At 40.3% G+C, this 20,186-nt stretch overlaps 1 long non-coding RNA gene across 5 annotated transcripts in view; it reads left to right on the forward strand.

Moving 5' to 3' along the window:
- LOC107649721 (uncharacterized) overlaps positions 1-20,186 on the forward strand; it is a 66,267-nt gene that overhangs the window by 5,649 nt on the left and 40,432 nt on the right. For all 5 annotated transcript variants that reach the window (XR_008913303.1, XR_008913301.1, XR_001623911.2 and 2 more), the window contains exon 2: positions 15,776-15,892. This is a non-coding gene — a long non-coding RNA (uncharacterized LOC107649721). The remainder of the gene's footprint in view (positions 1-15,775; positions 15,893-20,186) is intronic.

Below are 20,186 nucleotides of genomic sequence, written 5' to 3' on the forward strand. Positions count from 1 at the left end.
TTCTCCTCTGTGAAGACAACTTGAGTTTGTCTCCCTGAGGGACAGATTATGTCTCCTCAGAGAACGGGGTTGGGAAATGAAGGTTAAGGACTGGAGGAGAGGACTTTAGAGAAATGACCCACTCCCTCCCTTCTTGATCTTAGCTATTGTTGGGAGGTAGGATAGATTTTCCTGCCTCTGGATCTTCCCAGTACCCAAACTACCACTTTTCCCTTTAATATCTGATTTCACTCCTCAGCCCTGGTCTTGAGCTAGTCCTTCTCTTTGGGGAGAGGTATGGTTCTCCCCAAATCTTCAGTCCCCTTCTTTGGTGTCAGAAAGTAGGTGGACTTGATCTAAATAATAACAGTTTAATAGAGAATCACACAGGGAGGGGAAATTGAAAGTTGGGTAAGAAAAGTGGGTAGCAGGAGTCCCTAGAGACTGGCAGCCTGACCCCCCTCAAGTCTTGGGGTGTCCAGGCCCTCAGCCTTGACCCCTCTTCTGGTCAGTTGCTGGTTGTCCCTACTCTTGAGCTAATTTGGTTAAATTGCTGGAGTTCAGGACAAATTGGGGCATAGAGAGGTGGAGAAAATCATTGGAGAGGATTTTCTCAGTAGATGGCTTCTTCAAAGTCTAATCTACAATGTTTGAGATGAGTAAAAGACTTCCAGGTATCACTAGGAAGCAGTTGGTGTCCAGAGAGAGATCTCCAGCTTCCGAGATTCTTTGTCAGGCTTTCAGCTGAAGGAGTGAGAGTTGAAGTGGCAGTTTTGAGTTCTACTCAGCCTCTGTTCTCACCCTGGAATCCTGGGTCTCTTCCTTTTTGTCCCTCTCCCATATGGGCTGCTTCTTGTTTCATTGGATCAGATTTCCTTCTTTTGCATATTGTCTTACACTTGGACCACTTCTACTTAGATTTCACCTGGCTCAGCTATTCTTTTTTTTTTCTTTTCTTTTTTAAACCTTTACTTTTCATTTTAGAATCCATACCAAGTATTGGTTCTAATGCAGAAGAGTGGTAAGGGGCTAGGCAATGAGGTTTAAGTGACTTATCCAAGGTCACCCAGCTAGGAAGTGTCTGAAACTGTATTTGAACCCAGGATTTGAACCTGTCTCCAGACCTTGCATTCTCTCTATTGAGCCACCTCATTGCCTTCTTTACATTTTTGTTTTTGTTAGAGTCATTTTACAATATCATGTCAAAATCAAGGGAGGCAATGACTTCACTCTGATGAAGAACTGATGATCCTTATGCGTTTACATACATAAACATCCAGGGTGATTAGTGTGAAAAGCATTCTGGAAAACATGACCTTTGAGACCCCCTAGAAGATTCTTTGGATACTTGGCCTGGAGAAGGGATTCTTCTGAAGGATTTGGAGAGCAAATGTGAAAGGAAGGTGCTCTTGCTCCCTTAGAGGATGTCCTTTCTAACAGTTAGGATTATAGGAAAGGGGAATAGGTTATCTTTCAAAGTCCTGAATTCCTTGTTTTTGGGAATATTTAAGGCCATCAGGGGTATTGCAGGGGGATTTCTTCAGTGGGAGATAGGTCTTGGCTTCTAAGTCCCATTCCCATTCTAAGATTCTGTGATTTTGCTCTCTGGTTGATTCCTTAATTCTTGATGATAGTCTCATTTCCCCTTAGTTCTTAAGATTCTGTCATTGTTTAAAATAGCATGGGCCCCTCAATTAAACGAGGGAGATGTGTTGGCACACATCAGAGAACTTGCATCTAAATCTTGCCTCTGACACCAACTATGTCGACCTGTTCGAGTCAGTTCCCCCTCACTAGGAATTAGTTTCCTCGTCTGCAAAATAGTTGCTAAGGTCTCTTCCAGATCTAAATCTTGGATCCTATGATTAAATTGCCTAATGAGAGATAGGAATAGGGACTAAACTTGTGACTTAATTGCTTTAGGGAACTCCAGGTTGAGAAATTTCCCTTTATCCATACCCACACAGATTATTGCCTAAAGCCCTGAGAAGTTAGGTGATTTTCTGGCCCATGGCCAGTATAGGTCAGAGATAGGACTTGAGTTCAGGTCTCCTGGCCCCAAGACCCGATCTCTGTCAATTATGCCATGTTGGAACTCATTTATTAAAACTTTCATTAATTTCAATCTGGGGCCCAAAGTTTTGTTAGTGTGGGCATTCCTCATTTGAATAGCCTGGTCAAATGCAATAACCTATTCTGTGACAGCCTGGTTCACCAGAACCCTCTTTCATCAGTAACAACAGTGCAGAGAGTTCCAAGTCATAAAAACCTACAAATTTAATCACTTAAGGACCAATGGCATCTTCTGGTTTCGAGTCCATCAAACAGATTTGCAAGGAGCCTCTGCCAAGTGGTGCATAGAACACCTTACCACTGTCTTAGATCACAGCTTACCCTTGTCTTGGGCCCCGGAGGTGGGGCATGGTGTACTCTGCTGTTTCTGTTGCCCCATTTTCCTTGTACCCATTCTTTAGTGTGTGCCTCATGTGATCATGTCTGTTTGATTTCTTTCAGTCACTGAGGTAGTGCTGATTTCTAGTTTGTCAAATGATTGAAAAAGTGTAAATAGGTGGCTCTCACCCTGGAGCACTATGGGTCCTTGAGTCCTGAGGAACGCCATCTCTAATTTACAGGCAGAGCTGTGAGTATGGCGCCTTTGTGCTTCATCGTTCTCTAGGCGGGAGTATTTTCTGGCCACCCAGCCTATGTGTCTTTTTCTTTCTGAAGCATCAGCGTTGCTGAGGGACATATTTCAAACTCACACTGACAAGGGCTCCAGGTTTCTTTATAGGAATTTTATAAAACTCCATTCCTTTGAGTGTGGTGAGTAATCTCCAGCTCTCCTGCAGGCTTTTTCTCATAAAGCTTTCAATGAGTAGGTGAGGTGGGCTGGGCTGGGCAGAGGGGCTTGTGTCTGGGGGTGTGAGTGCAAGTCTTTGAGTCAGGGGTGTGTGGAGCTGCTTTAATTGAAATGCCAATGTTTTATCAATCGCTGCTCTGAAATTTACTGTAGCAATAAAATGGAAGCATTCTTCTGGGTGTCAGAGTGATTTGCCAGTGAAGTATGGTGTTCGAATCCTCCCCGAGCCATCTCTTTGTCTTTCTTTCTGCTTGTTTTTATATTCTCAGGGCCCAGCATACAGTATGCATATAATAAATATTTGTTGACATGACTTGATTCCATGTAACTCAATGTTTTGTCCTCTTGTTCCAAGCCATTTCCTTTTCTGGTAACGAAGACTGACTATGTGGGACAGGAAAGACTCTATTCCCCTTAGAATCCTGCCACCCCTTTTTTTCAGGGCAAAGGTTTGGGACCCAACTTGATCCTAGGAGAAGAAAGGCATCACAGGTCCTTGCCAAGCCTATTTTGGGTAAAAGTCTGGGGTTTTCTACCTCCCTGGGAAGTACTAACCTGGTGGCTATGACTAAGGCAGACTTTCCTTTTCTGACCAGCTCACTAATTGGTGGATATACGAGGGTGTAAATCATAAAAAGGGTCAGCAATTCTGGAGCTGGAGGAAGTGGGGGTGGTGGGTAGAGTTATGAGAGGCTCACCCAGAGTGAGGTCCCCAGGTTGTAAAGTAACAGAAAACCCTGAAGGGGCTCTTCGGGTTTCCATGGTGCTGAAGGACTGGTTGTTAGCCTGGAGTCAAGGGGATTCATCTCTAGATTTGCCAGCCACCAGAGGGAGAAAATGTTTCCTGAATCAAGGATACTACAAAGGTAGAAAGTAGGTACAAAGCACAACTGGTCCCTCTTTTAGGTTCAGCTTTGTATACATCTAGGTACCCCAGTCAGCAGTAATAACATGTAATTCACTTCAGGATCATACAATTTAAAACTTATTTGAAGCAAAAAGCCTACAAAAGAATACCTTAGCAAGTAGTTATTAAACTATAACAGCCTCATTGTCATCATGTATATTGGAGAATGTCTAACCATTTCTTTCTCTTTCTTTTTTAAAGCTTCCTTCCTCCCTTCCTCCCTCCCTCCCTCCCTCCCTCCCTCCCTTCCTTCCTTCCTTCCTTCCTTCCTTCCTTCCTTCCTTCCTTCCTTCCTTCCTTCCTTCCTTCCTTCCTTCCTTCCTTCCTTCCTTCCTTCCTTCCTTCCTTCCTTCCTTCCTTCCTTCCTTCCTTCTTTGTCAAATCTTGGAAAAAAGTAGTTTGTATTCAAAAGAAACCAAGCTTCATGCAAATTTAAAATCAACTTTATTTTCCTCTATGTGTTTTGAATGTAGGGAAGAGAAGACCCTTCTTTAGTCCATCAACCAGATCCCTCATTTCATCTTGAGCCCATATTTTTTCCAGGCCTTAATTATCGTTGATTTAGCTGCTGTCTTTTACAACTGCAAACATATGTTCTAGCAATCCATTCTAGACCACTGTTCTGTCCCTGAGTAAATGCTGATTGTAGTGAAGGGCTAGTTAAGGGGAACATTAATCTTTTTATATTAGCTATGAGGATGAGAAGGATCAGGGGGCATACACTAACTGTATATATATATACATATATATATATATATATATATATATATGGACCTATTCTTCTATTTTCAGAACAATAATTGAGAATGTTTATTCGAAACTAAATAGTAAAATACCTCTGATTGTTCATTATGGTTGGATTTTTATTTTTATAGATGATTGAGCTGAAAATATGGGGAAAGCTGGTGAAGTTTCTATAAGATTTAGAACAAGGGTTGAGCATAGCCTTGCCTGAGAGACATTTTCTTTTGCAAACCACATTCCCTAGAATTCTGTAGAAGCCTACAGTACAGATGCTGCTGCCTAGGAGGCCAGAGTGAAAAGTATGTAGGTTGAAAGAGAAAGGGAAAATAAGGAGAAAGGAAAGAGAGAAGGAAATGGTCACAGAGCCAATGAGTGCCCCATGTGCAATATCTCACTTCTCTAGTGGTTTGCAGAGATTGAGGCTTTCTTTCTCACTTCTGTGATGCCAGATTTTTGTCTTAGTTGCAGCCATGCTCTGCCAGACCTAGGAGACTTCAACTTTTCCAGCACAGAAACTGGGTGAATGGGATATCAAGGTCAGCTGTGGGCCACTCTGTCTTCTCTAAATCACTGTGAAATCTTTCCCCCTCCTTAGGTACTTTCTCTCTTTATCCTTTTAATGCCTCTTTTTGCCCAGTGACTCCTTGATGACATTTTGTCTCTCTCATTAGAGTTTGAATGCCTTGAAGGAAGCAAGTATCTTTTGATTTTGTAACCAGTTGAGCCTGCCACAATGTCTGATACATAGTAGATGCTTAATAAATACTCACCGGCTGACTGGCTGTGTGCTATTGCCATCTTAGGCAAATCACTTTATTCTCTTGTTCCTGGTTCCCTCACCTATCAACTGTTGGGTTAGATCATATGACCTTTAGCATCCCGTCAGGCTCCACATCTATGATTGTGTGGTTTCTTGGTGTTTGGGTTGAGCTACTCTTTGTTGGGTCTCCATCACTGCCATGTGCTTGTTCTTCAATTAATTATTGCCATGTAACCTTTCCCATAGAGAAGAGAGGCATATCAGCTCTTTTATCTCATAGCCCCTACCTACTCCTTCAGTTCTTACATGATTCAGACCACAGCCATAGCTATTCAGGTAAGCCTTTAGGTATCAAGTTTGATGCCTGAACTGTTTTCCTTCTGTCTCAGTCTTTATTCTTTGAATTCATTCTTGTCTTTGACTTAGAGTGATAAAATTCCACTTAACTCTTTTCATCTTCTAAAACACTTTGGATCATTCCATGTAAATCACCCTTTAGGAGCTTCTCTCAGAAAGATTGGAAAGAGCAAGATGAACCCAGTGACTTTCATCCTCCCTTCCTGTAGCACCAAACTTGTTGCCCTCCCTCTAGATAAAATAACATTCCTTTGTAGCATTATAGCAGCACTCTCTCAAAACTTCAAGGTCTTTGAAGAAAGGATTTTTATTTTTATGATTAATATAGACTCTAGTCAAAGTGTGTAAACTATAGAGAAACTAAGGATCTCATCTAGGAGAACTAGAAAGTGACTGGTAGAATTGAGACTAGTGGTTGTTATTCATTCTTTAAGAAGACTGATGACATCATGATATTGGAATCAGGGTCCAGTGTGTTCATCTGTGGCTGACCAGACCAATATGTGTTTAGAAGGCACTACCACAGGTGGGCACAGATGGTCCATTAGAACATTTAGGGTGGCTCTGGATTTGTACAACTCATGTTTCCTTTGTGTTTCCCCAATTCTTTGCTTATGGAGTGCAGTGCCTTCTTTGATGAAGGCATGCCATACTGGACAGTCCTAAGCTAGCATTTCCCATGCCTCTTAGTCAGAACTAAAATTCTTCACAGATTCCTTGAGAATGCCCTTGTACATTTTTTCCGACTACCATGTGAGCACTTTCCATTTGCCAATTCTCTGTAAAGTAGACTTTTGGATAAGCATATATTTGGATTTTGAACTACATGTCTAGCCCATGGAAATTGTGTCTCTGCAATAGAATTCTTGGCAATTCAACTCTAGAGAGGACCTCATTATCCAGGACCTTATCTTACCAGGTGATCTTCGTGACCTTCTTGAGGCATTTCAAGTTAGAGCAGTTCAGTTTTCTGCATTGTTGCTGATAGACTGTCTGGGATTCACAAGCATACAATAATGCAGTCAGCACAGTGGTTCTGTAGACCTTCATTTTGGTAGGCAGCCCAATACCTTTTTTCTCTCACACTTCCCTTTGTAGCCTCCCAAACACTGAGCGAGCTCTGGCGATATGTGCATCAACGTGGTCATCTATGTGGATAGACCTGGAGAGTGTACTGCAAAGGGAAGTGAACTTATCCACACTACTCAACAGTTATCCAGTATTAGGAGACCAGGACTGGCCATTTGAAGGCTCTATCAGCTCCTGACTCAAGATCTTGCAGAAAAAAGGGGGCTGATTATTTCCTTGGTGAATAAAGCTGTTTCTATTTAACAACAATAATAAACCCAAAGCACCCTATTTGGGCATTTGCTCTGAGATAGTGGATATAGGGAGCCCAATGGATTGAGCGGCAGGCCTGGAGTCAGGAAGACCTGAATTCAAATCTGATCTTAGATACTTAACAGCTGTGTAATCCTGGGCAAGTCACTTAACCTCATTTGCTTCAGTTTATTTATCTGTAAAATGAGCTGGAGAAGGAAATGGCAAAGTACTCCAATATTTGTGTCAAGAAAACTCCAAGTGGGTCCACAAAGAGTTCAGAGTTGGACAAAAATGAGCAACAGTTAATGTAAAAAGTCTTTTGACTTCTTGACTATAGAGGGTAGGAAAAGGAATGGGTAAACAATAATAATTTTCTTTCAAAGTAAATGGATTCACCAGTTTTGGAAATCTCATTGCAATGGGTTTTTAGCACAGGCTTTGCTCTGTTGGGTGCCTGATTAAAGATTTCATTAAAGGCCATTTTTTTGTTCTTTGTTCCGCTACAACTGAACTTAGTGGGTTAGACTTTTAAATTGTTCAGCCACATTTTAATTTTCTGCTCCATATCCAATAACATTTGATTCCCTCCTTATTTTTATTGATAAGGGTCTAGTATATCAAATGATTGAACACCATAAATACTCTTTGGCAGCTTCCCAAACTTAGGTTTCATGAAAAACATCCCCCAGACATGGGCATAGTTGAAATCAACAGGAAAGGAGTGAGGCTTATATCTTTGAAAGTAAGCTTTGTGATTTGGCTTAAACTTGAAGTAGGGTAAATTGGAAGTCCAGGATCCCATGAACTGGAATGGCACACTAGACTCTCAAAATAGGAAAATGATGAGAGTTGGAAAGAACCAGGACATCACTAAGTAAAATGGAGGGACAGGGCCATTTTCTACCCGATGTAGGTTAAAAAAATATATCTTGGCATCAATTATCTAAGCATTCCATTTGGAATTAGCTTTTTTCTAAACCTTAAGGAAGCTTTGATACTTTGGTCCAGAAATTCATTTAAGTGGGAATTCTGCCCATGACAGTGCACAGCCCCTTAGTGCCTTCTCTTTTGCATCTCTCTTCCTAGTTTCATCAGATCCAGGCCCCCATTCTTGTTCTAGAGCCATGATTCTCATCGTTTTCCTATTTTGAGAGCCTAGTGTGCCATTCCAATTCATGGGATCCTAGATTTAGAGTTGGACAGGGCCTTAGAAGGTGATCAAGCCCAACCCCCTGACCCCTTTTCCAGTTGTCTTACACTGAAGAAACCAATACATAAAGAGATTAAGGAATTTCCTAAGGTTATATAGTTAATATATGAGGCAGAATTTGAACCCCAGGATTACTGATTCCAAGTCTAGTTCTCCATTCATCAGGCTATGCTGCCTCTTATAATGTTATTCAGCATGACCACTCTATCTCCTTTCCCAGTGAAGTATGTCTGTATGTCTGTGCCAATACCCTAGTAACTATTTTCCAGAGCTACCCTATGTAGTCTAGCCAAAACATTAGGCAATGGCAAAAGGAATAGCTTTCCTTAGGATTATATCTCCTTGCTTCTGTGAGGTTGATTTTAAATATTCAAACTGATGAGACAGATTTGCAACCAGGATTCTATTTTCCGGAGCTATACTAGGAGAGGTACCTTGCCCAAGAACCACGACTATTCTCTGCCCAGGTGATTCTCCTCTGGGTAACTAAGGAAATCTAATTAGAAATTAGAAGATGGCTTTGTGAGCAAAGAATTAGAAGGGGAATAAGGTATTGTTTTTTTTTTTTAAATATATTTTATTTGATCATTTCCAAGCATTATTCGTTAAAGACAAAGATAATTTTCTTTTCCTCCACCCCCCCACCCCCCATAGCCGACGCGTAAGTCCACTGGGCATTAGATGTTTTCTTGATTTGAACCCATTGCTTTGTTGATAGTATTTGCATTAGAGTGTTCATTTAGAGTCTCTCCTCTGTCATGTCCCCTCAACCTCTGTATTCAGGCAGTTGCTTTTTCTCGGTGTTTCCACTCCCATAGTTTATCCTTTGCTTATGAATGGTGTTTTTTTCTCCTGGGTCCCTGCAAGTTGTTCAGGGACATTACACCACCACCAATGGAGAAGTCCATTACGTTCGATGATACCACAGTGTGTTTGTCTCTGTGTACAATGTTCTCCTGGTTCTGCTCCTCTCGCTCTGCATCACTTCCTGGAGGTTGTTCCAGTCTCCATGGAACTTCTCCACTTTATTAGGGAATAAGGTATTGTTAAGGCCTGTTTATATCAATGATGCGTTGTCCTTTACAAGTGGTAATGGATACATCATGGATGTGACTGATTCTATAATCCAGGTCTAGCTTGGGTTAGGGGGCAAAGGAAGCCACAGAGTTGGATCAATATATTAGGAGAATAAGGAGAATGTTAGGGGCTGGTGGTAAGGCCTTGAATGAAAGGCTTTGGTTGGTGAGAGTGAGAGAGGTATGGAAGGACAGGAAGTTGCTCATTTAGTCACTTAACAAATACTTTAAAATGCAGGCACTGTGCCAGGCATTGAGGAACTCAAGGGCAAACTTTAAAAATGTCCCTGCTCTAAAGACATTTACATTTTACTAGGGAGAAACAACACATGAAGAAAAAGAAATCCAAAATACATGCAAAGTACCAACAAAGTACCTAGAGAAATTTCTAAGGTTAGGAGCTAAGAGGAGAATTTCAGGTGATGGTGAGATCTAAAGGGGGTCTACCTCAGTGAGTAAGTGATGTAGAGTGGAGTGAATGTTCATTAAAGCTGAGGAAAAGAAACCTTGAAGTAGGGAGAGAGAAAGGTTGCTTTTAGATAGTAGCAGAGAAGCAACAAGGTGGTACAGTGAACAAGAGCGCTGATGATGGCATCAGGAAGGCTTGGGTTCAAATTCTTCCTCAAGTCTACCAGCTAATGTGTCCCTGGAAAAGCCACTTAACCACTCTCAGCCTTAGTTTCTTCATTTGTGAAATGGGCATAGAAAAAGAATTTATTTCACAGAATTATTGAATTAGGTAACATATGTAAAAGTGCTTTGCAAATCTTAAGGAATTATGTAAATGTTAACTATAAGAATAGGAGCCATTCTCCAATTGATAAATAATCAAAAGATGAACAGATAGTTTTTGGATTAAGAAATTCAAGCTATATGCAAAAAGAGAGCTCTAAATCATGGATTAGAAAAGTGCAAATCAAAACAATGGTGAGATATTATCTCATGTCTATCAGATTGGCTCAAATGATAAAAATGGAAAAATGACAAGTATTTGAGGGGATGTGGAAAAATGGGGATGCTAATACACTGTTGGTGGAACTGTGAACTGATCCAACCATTTTGGAATGTAATCTGGAATTATGCTCAAAGAGTTATAAAACTATATATATCTTTTTACCTAGTGATGCTACTATTAGGCTTTTTTCATCAGTGAAACTGGAAAAGTATACATTTTAAAATATTTTTATTTTATTTTTATTTGTGGTGACAAAGAATTGGAAACTGAAGGGATGCCCACTAATTGGGGAATGGCTAAACAGGTTGTGACATTTGTGATGGAATACGATTGTTCCATAATAAGTGACAAACAGGTTAATTTTGGAAAAACATGGAAAAACTTACATGAAATGATGAAGAGTGAAGTGAACAGAACCAAGGGAACATTATATACAGCATCAAAAATATTTTATTTGTGTATGTCTACCTCAAGAGAAAAAAATGACAAATAGAAATAAAATCATTTTACATATATTCACACACATATACGTATATCTTTTTTTGCCAAATGATGCCTTCTCTAATAGGGATAGGGGAGAGAATGGAATTAATTGGATGTTTAAATGCAACAAACAAATGAATTTAAAAAATTAATTAAAAAACTAAGAGATGGAATAGAAAATCAAACTGAAAGCTAAGGTCATTATGGAAGATGAGAAAATGTTCTGTAAAGTATACTTTTGGACAGATGAAAGCTATGAGGCTGGAGAACTTTTGACTTGGAAAAACCTTGAACTAGGCATCACAAGTATGTGATTCCAGTTCCAGTTTCAATACTTACTGTGTGACCTGGTTATATTTGTCTAGATCTGAAAGAGGTACATTGAGGTCCCATGCTATTATAGTTATTCTCTATTTCTCCCTATAATTTCCTTAGTTTTTCATTTAAGTATATAGATACTGTGCCATTCAGTGCATATATGCTAAGTATTGATATATAAATGCCTTGTCTATGGTCTTTGAAACATATCTGTTTCAGCATAGTTTTCCTGTTTATCTGTTTTAATTAAATCTATTTTTTTGTTGTTCCCTCAGTGATGTTGAGTGCCATTGAACTTCTCTGAACTCCAGCTTCTTTATCAGTAACATGAGAGAATTGGACTAAATGATCTTTGAAGTTTCTTCTAGGTCTAAGATTCTACAGCCTGTGATTTTCAGACAGGGGCTAATAGCACAATGAAAAGGATGAATGTAGAAATGAGCAAGGCATATATATATAAGGGCAGTTAAGGACGGAGCCAAACGAAGGACAAGGCAAATAAGGAAAACATTCATCTCAGGAGTGCAGAGCTGGGATGCACCTACAAAATATACACCTGTTATTCCAAGCACACCATGTTTAGGATGGGGAGACACAGTTTTATAATTTTGTTCCAGATATAAAATTAGCTATTTATGGTTCTGGGGAAGGACATTGACCAGGCTAGAGAAAAGGGGTTGTGTTGGATATTCAAGAGAGATTGGTTATATAGGGAAGGTAGGTGGAGTTGTGAGACTGTCTCATTCATTTTCAGTGTCTAATTTTACTATGGTCTCCACCCCCAAGGTCACTGGTCTGGAAATAGTTTACATGCCATTGACAGGATCCCTGCCTTAATTCACATTTCCTCAGTTGCCCAAAGTAAGGAGCTCATAGCGTTTCAAATCTTGCTGGGATAAGAATTCATCGGGAGGGTACACATTTCTGTGCCACAGTACAATAAAATAAAAAGTACAACAAATGGAGAGAATGAAATTTAAGACACAAACTGTAAAATAAATTTAGTGTTTCATAAAATCATTTTGGGGGGGCGAGGAAGGGAGAACTCATTAGATTGTGAAAATTAATCACAGTATGAAGAGTGTCCCTTTGGTGAAGCATCGCTCACAGCCGAGTAATTCTCCTGTTGTCGTGGGACGAGGCATAGAGAGCAGATTGATGGTGATCTGGGCTTTATTGAGATTTGGGGCTCACATCTCATTTATGTTTATGCCTGCCAGATGGCAGCTTCTTTATTTGTCATTGTATTTCTTAGAGATTCCTTGATCTCTGAGGCTGGAGAATGTGCGTGCCAAAGTTGTGCAGTAGCTGCATGGGGGAAGAGCCTCAGTAACTACTAAGAAATGAGGAGGTGACACTTAGGGTGGGAGATGACTCCCCAAAATAATGGGGATGAAATGAGTGCAAGGAAAAATTGAGACTTAATACCAAAGGAAAAAAAATCCCTCTTCCTTTGACGTTAAGAATAACATCCCATGGGAAGCAGCAAAAGTCTCAGGGCTGGAGACATCACAGAATAGATTGGATGATGCACTCTCACTTATACGGTAGGAAGGCAAATGTACTCTAGGCCAGGGATGGACTGGAATAGCCAATGGCTTCTGCTCATCTTTCAAGGTTAGATTCCGGGAGTCTGATCATGTCTTGTGTATAGATGTGGATGCTTCCATCCTGCCTGTGTGACTCTCCGGGCTGGACTCAAGAGCTGCTCCATTTGACATGGGTCTTTGTGATCCTCACATAAGTAGGCAATACGGCTCCTCCTTCTCCCAATCTGGCTCTCCTCTGGGAATTGCTAATGTGAACTGTCCAAGGGAAAGAGCGAGAGAGAGTAAAGAAGAGAGATATGAAAAGCAGAGGTAAGGAGTGTAGTTTATTCTCATGCATGGGAAGTCCTGCCTCTTGAGTGCATATTATCAGGGAATCCACTCATGCTGTGATACAGGCTGCCAGGTGGCTTGATATTCGGAGGAGAAAAAAGGGGTCAAGACCTACTCGTGTAAGTATGAAAAAAAAGGATGAAGTTGAGTTAGTTCATGGATGGGCTGCCTCACTATTCCTGAGGTGTGAACAAGTCCTTCAGAGAAGAGCAGGGAAGAAAAGACAGCAGAGAAGCTGAGAAGATTAGTTTGAGGGATCTTCTGGGTTTCCTATCTATTGTATAGGCACGCTTCAGGATCTGGGAGAATGGATGCATTGATTATTCACCAACATTATAGCAGAGGAACTACTGAAGATAGCAAGTAAAGATCTGTGCACCTCAGCTACCAGAATGAAAATGTCAGGATTGAATAGGATGTCTTTAGCTTTGCAAAATACTTTTCCATACAGTATCTCATTTAATCTTCAAAAGTAGTTGCTATTATAATTCCTACTTTTCAACTGAGGAAACTAAGGCAGACAGAATTTAAGTGACTTGCCCAGGGTCACACAACCAATAAGTGTCAGAGATGGAATTTGAACCATTAATCATTATATTGGGCTACCTAATTTAGTTTCACACAGTTTCACAGTTAATTACAATCCTGGAAAGTAGGAACTTTTATTATCTCCATTTTGCAGTAAAGAAAACCAAGGCAGAGTTAAGTGACTTGACCAGGGTCTTAAAGCTAATAATAGATGTCTGAGACTAGATTTGAACTGAGTTCTTCTTGATTCCAGACCCATTGCTTTTTCTATTTTGCCATCTAGCTACCACAGACGGTGTCTAACCTTAGTTTTCTTCCAAATGCATGCTATTGATCACAAAGGGATTCAGCATATGGAAGAAATGGAAGAAATAGAATAAATTTATTCCTCTACTGAGAAACTCTGTGTCACTGAGGGTTACCTGCTGTTGGCACTGTCCTGTCCAACAAAGACATAAAAGGTCTGATCATCAAATTTATAGAGGATAAACACTGGGAATGTTATCTAATGATATAGAAGATGATCTAAATGTCAAATCACCCTGACGGGCTGGAATGTGAGCCTCAAACATTCAAGATACACTATAATAGGAAGCAATGTAAAGTCTTCGAATGCGACTCAAAGAGCCAATTTCCCAAATGCAAATCCATGGAGACTGGCAACAATTCTCTTGGAAAACATCTTGGAGTTTAACTTAATATGAGATGGCACCAGAATGCTGTTACCAATACAAGCAAATGAAGCCAAACCAAACCAAATGAAATCAAATCCAACCAAAGCAAAGTGAAACAAACCAAATCCAAACAAACTCAATCAAATCCAGCCAAACCAAATAACCACCATCTTAATGCATTGATATAGCAAAAACAAAGGACATGTGGTATCACTCACTAGATCAGAGAATCTCAGAATTGGATAGGAACTTTTCTAGTTTTTAGTGTCATAGATTTGGAACACAAAGAGACTTGAAATCTCAACTCCTCCACAACTCTCATTTTGGAGATGAGACAAATTGAGTCCAAGAGACAGGAAGCAACTTGACTAAGGCCACTCAGATAATAAGCTGCAGAGCCAGGATTCTAACCTATATTCTCTGACTTTGAATTAATGAATTAATGTCTCTTTCCGTGATATTCAATATACCACACTGCCAAATAAACTAACAGAGAAGCCTCTTTACAGCATATCTAGCAAGTGGATATTCAACTTTTGCTTAATGATATCTAGCAGGGGAGAGAGATCACAATACCTTCTAGGACAGCCAGCCTATTCCACTCGTGGATAGCTTTAATTGTTAGAAAATGTTTTCTTGGGGCAACTAGATGGCTCAGTGGATTGAGAGCCAGCCCCAGAGATGGGAGGTCCTGGGTTCAAATGTGGCCTCAGATACTTCCTAGCTATGTGACCCTGGGCAAGTCACTTCACCCCTATTGCCTAGCCCTTACCACTCTTCTGCTTAGAACCAATACACAGTATTAAATAAGATTCTAAGACACTAGTTAAGGGTTTAAAAAAAAGAAAGAAAATGTTTTCTTGATAGACCTATAAATATTTTAAGATAATGATCATATTCCCCCCAATTCTTATCTTCTTTAGGCTACACATCCTCAGCCACTTTAAATGATCTTCACCCATCATGGTCTCTACTCCCATTGCCATCCTGGTTGCCCTTCTCTGGATACCCTTCAGCTTTTCAGTCTCCTTCCTACAATATATAACCTAGAACTGCTGGAGAAGGTCTTATATGCTTTTGGGGTAGATATCTCCCTCACAAAATATTTGAAAATTTCCCCTGGCATAATGGGCAAATGAGAATAATTTGTTCCAATGAATGTGAAGGCAGCTGAAGCAGGCGCTGTCAAGGGCTAAGAGCCAAGGTCATCCACTACATCTGGGCTATTGCCAACATCCTGACTTTTGTCTTGCCACTTTGAGGATTCTGAAAGAGAGAGTGAGACTGATGATTTTGTGCAGCTGTGCACAAATTCACATGGGCAAGTGAAGACATCACCCTGTGATGTCACTGGATCTCTGAAAATGAAGGATGAACAACAGTGATGGTGTAGAATGAAACATATCACTCCACGTGTCCTCTTACTAAGCTCCTTGTTTCCTTATCTCTAGCCATAAGTGGACTTTATCTGAAAGGAACTCTGGGAATGAGAAATCAGGATGTCCATGTAACCTTAAGTTCCAATTCAGGGTGACGCATCCAACTGTTGTTTCTTTCATCTTTTAAAAAGAAACAACATGGACTTCTGCTGGAAAAGTGTTAAGGATTTTGAGTATCCATGAGAAAAAGTACTTGGTGTGGAGCATTATTTTTGTCTGCCTGCTCACTCATACCACTACAGAGCTTAACTGGTTTGCCATTTTTTTTTTGTTTGTTCCCAGAAGCCTCAATAAGATGGGGGAGATTACTGCATGAGGTTCACAATCCCATTATCTGTCAGCACGAGAGATAAGAAGTGCCACCAGTGTCTCTGGGAAATCATTTTTCAGTAGCCATAGGTGAGTGGAATTCCATTTCTTTACCAGGATGTGTTGATATGGCATATCATAAATATTCAGCTTCCTGGGACTTTAAAAAAGAGATATAATGTTTTCTCTCCTATCTAACACCTCGGTACTGGGACACTTTCCATCTCAAGGTCGGATTCAGTGCAACTCATAAATAGGATCTATGCATTTTAGCTTTTACAAATGAGAAGACAAAGAGAAGGGGTCAGTTCCTGAATAGATATGGGGAGTAGATGATGGGGAGAAAAAGCCAAAGGAAGAGAAAGAGACATGAGTTCATGGATGTTGTTTGGAAAACAAACATGACATATTTATATTACAGGTATTAATAGCCTAAGCTTCTTGAAGGCAGGGACTGTTTTTTCATTAATCTTTGTATCCATGGTGCCTAGCACAGTATATCTTTACAATAGACTTACTTAATAAATATTTGTTGAAATGTATTAAAGGTATCTGGAAAGAAATGTCAAGAGTTTACACAAAAGGCTGACTTTATAAAAATGAACTATAATATTTTTACATCACTCTTTTTCATACAAGAAATTAAAAATCTGTGAAGATTCCTACTATTTTCATTTTAATGATAGAGCAGTGACAATTAATTGAAGTCTAATTTGGAGAGAGGAGACGGAAAATCCTTTCTCACAACTAATGAACTAATCAACTCCATGGCAATTCTGAATGCAAAGGACTTATCTGACTTGGAGTCTCTTGAGTCCTTGTGTCATAGAATCAAAAGATCTCAGAATTGGAAGGGACTTCAGGGACCATTAGGTTCAGCATATCCAAGAATCCCCTTGTGATATTTTGACAGGTTGCTGGTCTGCCTCTGCTGGATAGCCCCCATTATAAGGAAGAATTTCCTTACATTAACTCTGAATCCTCTTGGCAACTTCTCTACCTTTTACTCCGACTTCCTCTGTAAGGGGCCAAGCAGAACTAGCCTTATCCCTCTTCCATATATTAGTCTTTCAGATTCTTAAATATATTGATCATATTTCTACCCAGCCTTCTCTTCTCCAGGCTAAACATTCACAGTTCCTTCAACGTATATGGCATGAGCTTGAGACCTTGATTTACTTTGGTTGCTCTCTTCTGTCCATTTCCCAGCATATCATTATCCATTTTAGACTGTGGTACCCAGAACTAAATATATTCATCCAGATTTGGCCTGATTAGGCAATTGTACTATAACCTGGACATGATGCTTCTCTGTCAAGTCTGAGATTATTTTAACTTTCTTCATTGACTCATATTGATCTTGTAATCCACTAAAACTCCAAGATATTTTCCACACAAATAATTTCATAGCCATGCATCCTTCCTTTTGTGCTTATGAAGTTGATTCTTTGAACCCAAAGGAAGAATTTTACATTTATTCTAAATGAATATTATCTCTGGGGAGTTTGTCCCAGATTATAGCCCATTTAAATCTTAAGTCCTTTGTCTTTTGCATCAGCTCTCACTTCAAGCTCTGTGCCATTTGAAAATTAGACAAACATGCCCTGTGTGCCCTCCCTAAGTCATAGAGATATGCTGAACAGCATAGAACCAAGGACAGTTCCCTGGGGTACTCCATTAGAGAGCTCACCCTAAGTTGACATGAATTGAATTACATTTTTTGATTCTAATCATTCAGTCAATTCCGCATTCACCTAACTGTAGTTTCATCTATCCAACACCTCTCTAGCTTGTCCACAAGGACAGCATGCGAGACTTTGTCAGATGCTTTGCTGAAATTCAGGTCTCCCATATTTTCTTTGTCCAAGAAATGTCACATGACTAGCATATGGCTTGGCTCAATCAATACAAAACAGCCCTGGGATCCAATGGGTCCTCGTTCTTTCTGATGAAGGGATTACAGAGATTTTTTTTTTTTAACACAAGCTTTTGGTAGAGAAAAAACTTTCTGGTTTAGAAATCTTTGTTCTGATTTCTGAGAAATACATGCACACACTCAATTCTACATTGATCATAGTCTCTTGGCTTTCTTTGTGTATAGTGATATGACCAACTGATTCTAACCGCTGATTAGGTAGCCCTTCTTTTTTTTGTTTTTTTTTAAAATATATTTTATTTGATCATTTCCAAGCATTATTCATTAAAGACATAGATCATTTTCTTTTCCTCCCCCCCACCCCCCATAGCCGACGCGTAAGTCCACTGGGCATTAGATGTTTTCTTGATTTGAACCCATTGCTTTGTTGATAGTATTTGCATTAGAGTGTTCATTTAGAGTCTCTCCTCTGTCATGTCCCCTCAACCTCTGTATTCAGGCAGTTGCTTTTTCTCGGTGTTTCCACTCCCATAGTTTATCCTTTGCTTATGAATGGTGTTTTTTTCTCCTGGATCCCTGCAAATTGTTCAGGGACATTCCACCGCCACTAATGGAGAAGTCCATTACGTTCGATTATACCACAGTGTATTAGTCTCTGTGTACAATGTTCTCCTGGTTCTGCTCCTCTCGCTCTGCATCACTTCCTGGAGGTTGTTCCAGTCTCCATGGAACTCCTCCACTTTATTATTCCTTTGAGCACAATAGTATTCCATCACCAACATATACCACAGTTTGTTCAGCCATTCCCCAATTGATGGGCATCCCCTCGTTTTCCAGTTTTGGGCCACCACAAAGAGCGCAGATTAGCTAGCCCTTCTTAAAGCATTATTAAACTGCTTTCACCCAAGGCTAGCCCTGTGAGTAGGCAGATGAGTAGGTATCCTGTGATATAGGGGAGTGAGGCATGGAGATACTTATGCCTTGTTTGCCCCGATACCTTTCCCCACTAGCCTTACATGGTGCCTGAAGTTACCATCCTTCCTATTATTCTTTTGTCTATAAAGTGATTGGTAATGGTAAATGGAGCCTTGGGGGGAGAGTAACACTCTTAACTTCAGGTCCATTAATCCTTTAGATTAGATGAATTTATCAGATTCTTTAGTCTTTAAAAAAAAACCCCTAACCTTCTGTCTTAGAATCAATACTAAGCATTCATTGGTTTGGCAAAGGCTAGGCAATTGGGGGTAAGTGATTGCTCAGGGTTGCACAGAGAAAGTGTCTGAGACCAGACTTGAACCCAGGACCTCCTTGCTCTAGGCCTAGCTTTCTTGCCACTGAGACACATAATTGCTCTTTAGCTTTTTGTAGAAAGCTAAGATTATAAGAGAAAAAGCTTAGGAGTAGGGCTTTCTGGGGTCTAGAATACAGAGCACTGTTGGGGAGGTTGGCACCTAGAGGGATTCTGAAGTGGGGAGCTCTACACAGGCACAAGAACAGGAAGGAACTAGGGTGCAGTAAGTATGGAGTTCTGGGTACAGTAGTATGAAGAAGATCTGTTTTGTTCCCTTCCCAGGTTTGTCTGAGGGCTGCCTTGTTCCCTTTGGATGATTAATACTAATTAGGGGTACTTCCTATCAATTTAATAAGGAAGAAAACTTCAACAGCTTTATTTGGGAGCAAGAATCACTAACAGGAAATTGTCTCCCCCAAAGCCTACAAAGCTGTGGAATTTGGGTGATTATTGTTTCAAGGAATTTCAGCAAACGTATGACCCTGCCCTTTTCTTATTCGCTTCTCTCTCTTCCTTCCCAGCCTCTTTTTCAGTTTCTTGTCCCTCTTCATTTTTCTCTTCCTCCTACTTGCTCTCTTTTTTCTCCTTTCATTTCCCCCACCTCCTCCTTCTCTCTTTACTTTATACTTTTCATCTGGAGTGAGGGTTGCTAGGAAGAACATGTCTCTATTACTGGGCAACTTGACATATTTCTGTATAATATTCTTGTGAGTCATGAGAGACCTTGGTTCGCTGGCCTTGCTCTCTCTCCTTTTGGTGGAATGATTATTTATTTAAGGTGTTTCTGGGGCTTAATGATGTTTCCATTCTTCTGTGGAATATTCCTACAGACAGAATTTCAGAGAGTGCCCTTTAGATGGACTATATTTTCCTCCCTTCTTAGCCCTGAACAATCACTGGTATCTATCATGTTAGCAGATCTAGAAATACAGTCCCCCCCCCCCCAACACACACACTCACACACACACACACACACACACACACACACACACACACACAGAATGAATAGATCCAGAGCTCTCCATTGGATACCTCCTGCCCAAAGTATACAACCTAAAATCCCAATTCATTATGCTGCTTGATTCTTAGCTTCTAATTGACTGGGGCTGTCTTTTCTGAGATTGTCCATCAACGACTGTGCAACTTTCTCAGTTTTTGTCTTAAATCAAGTACTAGAGAGTTGAGAGCTCAGTGTGTTCCCAGGAGTCAGGAGGGAC

This window comes from Monodelphis domestica, chromosome 7 (genome assembly GCF_027887165.1).
Source record: "Monodelphis domestica isolate mMonDom1 chromosome 7, mMonDom1.pri, whole genome shotgun sequence".
Classification (NCBI taxonomy): Eukaryota; Metazoa; Chordata; class Mammalia; order Didelphimorphia; family Didelphidae; genus Monodelphis; species Monodelphis domestica.